Genomic DNA, 9,988 nt, shown 5'->3' with positions numbered 1-9,988 from the left:
ACTGCAAGGAGCTGCTTCAGCACAGGAGTGATTTTGGAGCTGTGCCTGCATGTGGCCAGTCCAGTCCCACCTCCAGTCAAGAAGGGAGTGTCCTCATCAAGGTCTTCAGGGTTCAGACGACTGCCAGGTCTGGTAAGCTAAGCCCGCCACCCCGTTCCCCAGCCCTGGCACCCACTCTCCTAGGGTATGGCGATGGGTCGCTCCTTCAAGTGCAGCTGCCGTGCATGGCAAGGCAGCCGACGGGGAGGTGATGCAGAGGAAAAGGGTGCGCCTTGCGTCCTCCGATCTCTAGAACTAGCCCGAGTCAGGACAGGTCACTCTACAGCGCGAAGTAGGCCGCCGGTCCAGGCTGCACCGCCGCCAGGCCAAGGCTATCATTACTTTGTCTCCCATGTGAGCCTCACAGCACCAGGCCCCACACGGTCAAGTCTCCTCTGCGCCAGGGCCACGCGATGCAGCAGGGGTCTCTTGTGAACGGTTGGCACCAGCGGGACCCCTGGGTCCAGTGTGTTAAGTGGATCCCTGCTTGCACCGCTTCCGTCACCAGAATCAGCTCACCGCCAGGGAACTGTGTCTTTCGGTGCTGCGTGACCGGGTAGGAGGATTATCTGAGCTGCCCTCCACTCGATTGGCCAGCCGGGTAGAGGCAGGGACCCCTTGCTGCCGTCATGGAGTAAGGCTGCACCACAGCTTGGCCGCGGCTGCTGTCGCAGCGCTCTCGGCCTAATCGCGCACCAATTGGGATTGCCAGTTATAACAACGGCCAGCGGGTGTGGATGACGCTAGTGGCCGCCCCAGAATCTATTTTTGTATTGGTTCCTTGACTCGGCCGGCAGAGCTCGCTCACTATAAGGTCATTTTGCGGCTCGGCAAGACCACGCTCCCCCAATGTGCCTTGTCTTTAATACCATCCTGGAGCTCTTCAATTTCTGAGACTCTCTGAGCTAACTGAACCATTCTGTTCCTTTGTTATTTGCCTGGGTTGTGGAAAATGCTAATGTTTAGCAGGGATAATTTGAGATTGTTTTCTGGCCAACATGTATTGATGCTGCTAGCATGCATTGCACTTAAAGAGCTTCTTGCTTGTTTCATATTGATTCATCTGAATTTCTTCAGGAGACTTGATCTCCCTGTTGCCAGGCGTATTTCTATAGCATGGTCTTGAAGGTGATTTATTTGAATCTAATTACTAATTTGTAGGAAACACCCTTGAACTTGGCTACCGATTCCTAGTCGTGATTGTGTAGCCAAATTGGTTGCACTGTTAATTGGATGGATGAAGAGTGATCACCCTAACAGTCCCTACCCCTTAGTGCAATTAAAAAAAGGTCAGTTGGGGGATCAAGGGTAAATGACTGAGATAGAAGATAAATAAATGCCAAAATAAAATGTGTGAGCCTAGAAAATGCTGGATCACAAGTTATAGTGCAAGAATAAATTACACAAGAGCTCCAGAATTCTGAGCCCATTCGTGCCATACTTAATTCATTGCCAATGTTGTGTGATTATCCACCAAAACTGAGCACACTGGGTCTTTTTGAGACAGAGGTTCCTTGAGTAACTATAAGGATCAGTAAAAGTGTCCTCAGTATGGGTGACCCCACAAGAAGAATACGAGTTTGGAACCGGAGGAGCGGAAGAGGAAATTAAGTGGGAAGCAGATGATGTATGGGAAGCAAAATTCATTTATGATGTACATGTTAAAGGTACTTTCCACACATTGTTTCTGGCAAAAATGTGAGATAAGTACTGTACTTTTATTAAATGTTTAAAAATTGCCAATAAAACGTTATTGATAAAAAAGGGAGTGGTGAGGGAAGGAAGGGTTATGTCACAGCGGGTGCTAGATAATGTGGAAGGTTCTTTCTGTGTTGACATTATCGGTATTGTGAGTTTTCCTTTTCTGAATTTCTAAGAATATTTTGAAATACCTGTGAAATACTATTTTATGCTCTTTATTTCCCAAATGAATGACTTTTGTGAACAGACAAGCAATAGTGGACATTTGTATCTGCACATTTTGTTTTGGAAATCATGTACCTTTGCATCATAGTTCAATGTAGACTCCTGCACCAGCACGTAGGTGCATAGGGTGCTTTTTAATCTTAGTGATTTTGGCCACTATCATTTTATTTTATATATTCAATATATAATATAGAAAAACATACTGAAAATGATTATGACACACTCTCACCACCTGTGCAAAATGTTATCCCTTTTTTTTTTTAGCATTTTGTTGCAACATTTAAGAAATGCAAAGTGCATCACTACTTCTCACAATTCATATAGTTTAATCAGATAACAGAACACAATGCCTGGATTATATCAGTGGCTTAAATAAAATTGTTCATAATTTCAGAAAATAATGGATGGGTAACAGATGTGCCATGACTCAGAACTCCTTCTGCATTTTAAGTATGATTTTATTTCTATTTATTACAGATATCTGTGCAGAATGGTCCTAGTCATGTGGTTTGTGGGGTGCTCCAGTGCTAAAAATAGTATTCTACAGAACAGATCAAAGTGGATTCAGTTGGGTTTATATTTTGGGAGAATGAGCTCTTTCAGTTTTTTATTTTTTCTAGGAAGACTTTAGAGTTGTTAGGATGGAGACTCTGCATATTAACAGGTTGGCCCAGCTGAGCTACCCTTGTACACTCAGTACAAAATTAAAACCCGCAATGCCGTACAATGAAGCCTTGATGGCACCAATCCTTTCCAGAGTGCTTCGGGAATGTTATTGGCTGGCTATAAATACTTAGCAAAGCATCCATCACTTGGCCCTTTATTTTACTTAAGGGTGGTTGGCACATGCCATGCTGTTTGGCCTCTGTGTTGCCACGCTAGGGTCCTTGCCTAGATTGACATGTTTACATTCATTCAAGTTGAGTATGATGGCAAGGATAAGCTGGTTGTATCCATACTTTAAGGTTTTCCCCTTGCACTTCACTCGAGCATGCTGATGTGGTTTTTGCTACCTCTTGATCGGTTCATAATAGCTTCTTGTTCCTCCAGAAGGCTATTTATTTTAAGTTTTAAAAGTGAGTTTAATGAGCTTGAAATAACAACCATTAGAATAATACTAAGCAACACAATTATGATTATTTGCCAAATGTATATATCAAAATAAGTAACAAGGAATGTATAGTAGAAAAAAACCATATGATGAGGAAAAGGAAGTCAGGGAGGCTGTAGAACTTCCTGGGAGTGAGGTGGAGGGGCAAAGGTAGCAATGGCAGAATAGTCAAGAAATTGAGTAACAGGTGTCCAAAGGTCCTTTCGTTATAAACAAGGGATAATGAGTTCATATAAGCATTATTCAATCGGTGATTGTGACAAACTGCATACCACCACGCTTTAGAAGATAATTGTGTGAAATCCTTTCAATTGCGAGCTATTTGATGTAAAGCAAGTGCTAATAACAGGTTAAGTATTTGCATGTTAAATGAAGCATTGGCTCAAACGTCAGACACACTCCCCAAAAATAAATTAGGAATATAATGAGGGACAGTACTCTGAAAGATAGGATTAATCTAGTGGCATTCTTGTGACCAAAATGTAGAAATGGGAGGACAAGTCAAGTGAAAGGTAAGTGTTTCAAGTCAGCTTGTTGTGAAGAGCAAGAACAACAAGTATCTGAGATATCTTGATTGATCTTATGAAGGGCTTCTGGGGTCATAAAGAGTCTATTGTATATGAAAATAAGTGTTTGCGTTGTGTTGGCTGTACGATAAAAGTTTCTAATTTGAATCCACATTTATTTCCAGGTAGATAGGGGTAAAGTTATAGAGAGGTCATTCTCCCAAGCAAGTTCAGTCTTAGGCTTAAGTCTAATAATGGGAGTATCTAGTAAGTGGGAATAGATGAAAGAAGCCTTAGGTAGAAGACTAGCTAGTGACGTAGCTGAGAAAGTACAAGAGGGAGGAATGGATTTGAATTGATTGTATGCTTGAGACATACTGTTCTGTAGAAGAAGAAATGTGGTATGTAAAGTGGATGAGAGACGAAAAGGTTGCTAAACTTGTGTAAAAGTAAGATGTGAGTCCTGATCAAACAATTGATGAACCCATATAAGTCCTTTAGTTCATCATGAATGCCAATGAATTCAATGGTTCTTCACTTGACTATATTGGTTATGCTAAATAGTAGAATTGAGAAATGAATGTAAATCAGTGGGAGAATAGGAAATGACAGAAGTTAATCATTTACAAGTATTTTTGATGATAGGAGTAGAATTATTTTGAGGTTTTCGTGTGAAAGTTAAGAATTCTAAAAATGAATAAGGGGATGAAAATGCCATTTCCAAATCGACCCACAACAGAGTGTATAGCGAGGAGGATGCACTACATTGGGAAGATTGTCTTAATAGAAAAGATGTAAGATATTTATGGAAATTGGGAACGTGCACTTCACCTTCAGGCTGATTTAACTTGATTAAGGGCATGCAAGGTGTTTTAATATTCCAAAGAAATGTAGATAGTATTGAATGCATTCTCTTATAGGACTTAAGAGGGACATGTAAGAGAATATTAGAAAGAGTAAAAAGGATGATCGGAACCAGCATCATCTTAATGGTGTCAATTCAACCCTACCAAGACATGTGTAGAGGATGCCATTTACTAGTTAGGGAAGAGATTTTCTGAATGCAAGTATTGATATTGATAGACATGGAAGAGGCGAGGGATGAAGAGAATTGTAGACTCAGGTTTTTAAGTTGTTTGAATTGCCATTTAAAATGAAATAAGGAAAATTCATGCGGGAAGGAAAATTTGTTATGGGGCCACATTTCGCAGTTGTCAGTATTCAATTTATAACCAGAGACAGAGGAAAATGAGGAAACATCTGAAGAAAAAGCAGGTAGTGAAGACTGGGGTTGAGAAATAAATAATAAAATGTCATGAGCATACGCAGCTAATTTAATTTGTTGAGAATCATGAGTAAAACCATGTTTGTCAGCATTCTGATGAATATGAGACAAAAAAAGTTTCTAGTGCTAAATTAAAATAGAAGGGGGAGAGGGGACAACCATGACAAACTCATCTGTGAATAGTAAAATAAGAAGGTGTCAATCCATTAACACAAATGGCTGCTCTAGGAGAGGTATAAAAAAAAAATATTAAAGACATGATTTTTGGGCCAAAATTAAACCAGGCTAAAGTATGAAATAGAGAAGGCCAAATAATGCGATCAAAGCCTTCTCGGCATCTAGGGCAATGGTTGCCATAGAATCAGGCAAACTCGTGGATCTAGAAATAATGTAAAAAAATAAACAAGTATTATCCGTAAGTTACCTACGCTTAATGAAACTTGATTGTTCTTTCCCCAGAAGATCAGAAAGAAGCGGTTCTAACTATAAAGCTAATGCTTTAGAGAAAACCTTATAATCTAAGTTGACTAAAAAAATGGCCCAATAGTTCTTGCAAAATTATGAATCTTTGTCTTCTTTCGGAATGAGGCAAATAAAGGCATCTAAAAATGAGCCAGAGGAGGTGGCCAAATTCATATCGGAATGAATTAACAAACGAAATTTGAGGAGAAGCAATTTGGAAAAATGTATGTCAAATTTAACCATCCTGCCCTGGGGCCTTGTCTGTTTTAAGTGAAAGTAATGCAAGCTGAAGTTCTGTTTGAGTGATATCTGTCTCGAAAGATGAGAAGTCTGCTTGAGGACAAGCCAGTATAGATACAAAGAACAGATAACTTCAAATTTGAAGGTCTGAATGGAGACATTCCAGTGTATAAAGAGAAGTATAAAATTGCAGAAATTGACCTAGAATGTCCAGGTCTTTGAGATGAAAGGAGCCAGTATCATCCATAATTAATTCAATGCATAGATTGTTTTGCTTAATTTTAAGATAATTAGCTACCAACTTCCCAGGCTTGTTTTACCCACCGTAGTATTTAGGACTAGATTTGAGGAGATAAGAAGCAGCACAATCAGTAGAAACCTCATGAAATTGAAGTTTGAATTTAATGAGTTGATTTAGAGATTGTGGAGAATGATAAGTATAATTTGAATGCTCAATGCATTTAATTTCACCAAGAATTTGCTTAGAATGTGATTGAGAAAATCACCTTTTTTTAGAAATGAAATTAACTATGAAGTCATGGGCTGAAGATTTTAAGGTATCCCATATAGTGTGAAAGGATATGTCCCCTGTCTGATTAAAGAGAAAAAAATGTTGGGCAAAGGTAGTGAAAGAAGCGGTAAAAGTGGTATCCAATAATAATGAGTTATTGAATCTCAATCATTTAGGAAAGGCGAGTTTGGGTCAAATGTCTAAATGCACAGATACCAGGGCATGATCAGAGATCAGTATGGAAGCAATATCCGCTGAATGTAAGAACTGAGTTAGTTGGTGTGAGAAAATAACATAGTAAATTCGGGATTGTGTGTGATGTACTGGGGAAAAAATGTGTACACCCTTAAAGTGGGGTTGCATAATCACCAGGCATCCATAAGGTGATGTCTCTGAAACGATTGTGTGAACCTTTTTTGCATTTTGTTTGGTGCATAATGAGATAAGGAATGTCTGTCAAGAAAAGGGTCAGCAGGAAAGTTGCAATCACTAGCTAGAACTAGATTATCTTCTCGGTCTTGTAGTCTGAGATCAGGGACCAAAATCGACAATTCGGTCCATTAGGACCATATATGTTGAAAAGAACAATCAGAATTTTATCAATGCATAATTTGAGTAATAACCACCTGAACTTTTAAAGATTTGTGACACAATATTACAACTCCCTGCTTTTTTCCCAAAACAGGTGAAAAGAAAACTCCAATCTCCGCTATTTCATAATGTCATAGAGATGGGATTCCTGCAAAAAAGCGATATGCGCATTAAGCGTTGACAGATGAGTGAGATCTCGGTGTCTGTTAATTGGAGAATTCAAACCCCAGACAAATTGAAGATAGTAATTAGACGACAAGTGAAAAAGAATATAACAAAACCATAAAAGTAATAAAGGAAATATCTGTCTAGGATAGTGGAGAAAAGTAAGGGAATCCGTAAACAGAGAAGAAAAAGGAAAAAGAAAGAGGGAGAAAAGAATGAAAAAGAAACAAACAAATATGGCACAGGAGGGACTGTGTGACAAGTAACAGGAAACGAAGACAATCATAACATCGATAGAACATCTGCAAGAAAAATGAACAATGTAAAATGTTAAGCGTACAAAAAAATATCATTCTATAGCTGCAAAAAACATCAACAATAAGTAGGGGTATATGAATAAGAACCAAACACTCCAATACAATATAATCCCTTGATGGTTAAAAATTAGCAAGCAAACTCAACAACAAACTAATATCATGTCAAAGAAGTTGAAGAAATAACATTTATAACGTACACTCTGTAAGATGTAAGGAAATCCCTCAAATGAGATGGGTGCTCGTAGGCCGTTGTTTTATTATTATACATGACTTTAAAGAGACATGAGTGAAAAAGTCCAGACTGGGCTCTTATTGAATGAAGGGCAGGTCGTATACTCAGAAAGTCTCTTTGTCTGTCTGCTGTGTTCCTGGTGCTACCTTGGGAAAAACAGATATCATGCCCTGACCAGGAAATACATTTGAGACGTATAGCAGTGGAGATAACCTACATCAGTTACATATACTCCAGATACAGGATGACACCTCTTGGTCTCTTAGAAGATGAAGTACTTGAAGGAGGGTGACTTAATCTGTGAATGTTAAGTGGTGAAAGTTTTGGCGGTTGTAAGTCTTAGGCAGAAAGGTTTTAAAGAAAGAAATAGAGTCTGCACCTTCTGTGACCTCGGGAATTCCAAAAATACGAAGCTTATTTATCAAATTTCGGTTTTCAAGTTCTTCAACCTGTTTCTGTAAGCAGGAAACCTCTGTCTGAAGAGAACCCAATTTTTAGAGATGTGTCTTTAAAGTTAGGAATTTGCTGCTCCTCCGAAGACAGACGTGCTTCCATGAGTGACCACCTATCAGTGAGAAGTTGTAGTTTGGCATTAGTGTCTTCCGTAAAAGGGCGTAGAGCTCTAATTTTCTCCAACAGAAGATCTAGCAAAGCCACAGGTCAATACTTTGTAGGACAAGGCTTTTTTAAGCCTCTTAACAGGTGCCTTACTGGCAGAGGCTTGAGATAACATGGCAGGTGAGATGGAAGAAGAGACCAAACTGGACCCTGTAGTTGAAGCATAATTCTCCTAGTGGATACTAATTGCACCAGCAAGCACCTTCACGATTTACCCAGTGGAGTCTTAAATAGTGGATGAATAAAACTTTTGACCTGCCTATATATCAGAGTCACACCAAGTAAAAATAAAGACACACTCAATGTAGAGCAAATATTACTACAGCAAATACAGCTCTAAAAAATATTCAGCAAATAGAAGTGTCAAAGTAAACACAGTAGTGAAGAGGAGACCCAGAGGAAATACTGAAACTTCACAAATAAATTCCTCAAAGTGAAGCTCAAATATTTTTATCTGCAGGCTGAATGCTCCATTAGAGGAGGAAATACCTTTAAATGAGGAAAATGCCATTAAACATTGTTAAGATGACATGCAGCGTGGTGCCTCACTCTGAGGTCAAAATGGCAGCCGCTTTTGAGGAAAAGCACGTATATCCTCATTTGCGCCTTCCTGATCTGTAAAAAACATATGTGCAACAGCCCCAACACATTACCTGTCCATTTCAGGCAACGAGAGATGCCATGGAATTGTGAGGCTGCTGTCGCACCTCCACAACCAGTGCCACTACCCGGAGCCTCAAAAGATCAGGGGCTGTGGGTCCAACCTTACTGATCTGCTAACGTGTCATACTTTATGTGTATGGGCAACCCAATGTGACTTCTCTAACTGCCAAGATGTTATGTTGTGCGCCCCCTGGATACGATGTGGCTGCAAGAAACTCTGTTTTCACCCTTAGCATTCCAAGGTCACTCCATTCTGGCAGTTAGCACTGTGTCTAGCACTTTTCCTACCCATGATTTCTACCTCCTCTTATACTGCCTGAGTTAAGATTTAGCATTTGCTACAGAGCTAGATGAGACAATACAATTTTAAGGTTTTGTTGCAGTCTAGTGCAAGCCACACACATCACACATTTTAGAAATCTCTAAAAATGCTTTCTTCTCATCTTTTTACAACTATATTGCAGCTTGTCAGTACTCTAACAGTGTAATGATCAGAGAAACTGCACTGTACGAGAGACCTTAAATCATATATCAGGAATATGGGAAAGTAGATTATTATTTGAGGTGGAGGTTCATCCACTTCAGGAATAATAAAACTGTCCTATCAGGTTGAACCCCAAAAATTAACCTGAGCTTAACCCCCTCATTTCTATGGCACATCACGCTTAACTTAGTGAAATGTGTAAAGTGCCTATGTAGTATCAAGACAGTTATAAAGCTAAATCCCAAACCAAGTTAGGAAAATAGAGTACAGTTAAATAAACAAAATAACACCAAAATGACAATAATCCATTCAGGAGTTTTAACATTTTAAGTGACATTAGGGCCAAAAAAGTCAATGACAGTCAGTGATCACAGTAGACCAGCACCTAATTGCACTTTGGGGTGGACCATGATGGATCCCGAGATCGGATAAACCAAGTGGGACAGCCTGGTCAAAAATGTGTTGCTTTTACTTCCATAGTCTGCAAAATGGTAGTCAGAATCTCTCAGTGGGGTAAGGCAGCAGCCTGAATTTGTTAAGGTCTCATTGAAGTCGGGTAGTCCTTGAGCGAGGTCCTCCTGAAGCTGTTGATTTTGGCAGGAAAAGCTTTAAGCAGGAAAAGTCATGGGATACTTTGGATGCCTTCGACTGGTCATGATTGCTACCTTGGAGAATAGTCTAAAAAATGGAGCTCAGCTTTCTCCAGAGGGACATGGTGGCAGACTGTATTTGAAGAGGGCTCCACAGGGTCAAATACGTTCTCTCCGAGGGCCCGTTGCAATGGATTTTCTGCTGCTATGAAGCTCCAAGAAGGATGAACCTGTTTCTACAATCCAAG

Source organism: Triturus cristatus, chromosome 8 (assembly GCF_964204655.1).
Source record: "Triturus cristatus chromosome 8, aTriCri1.1, whole genome shotgun sequence".
Lineage (NCBI taxonomy): Eukaryota > Metazoa > Chordata > Amphibia > Caudata > Salamandridae > Triturus > Triturus cristatus.
Note: the sequence above shows the minus strand (reverse complement) of the source record.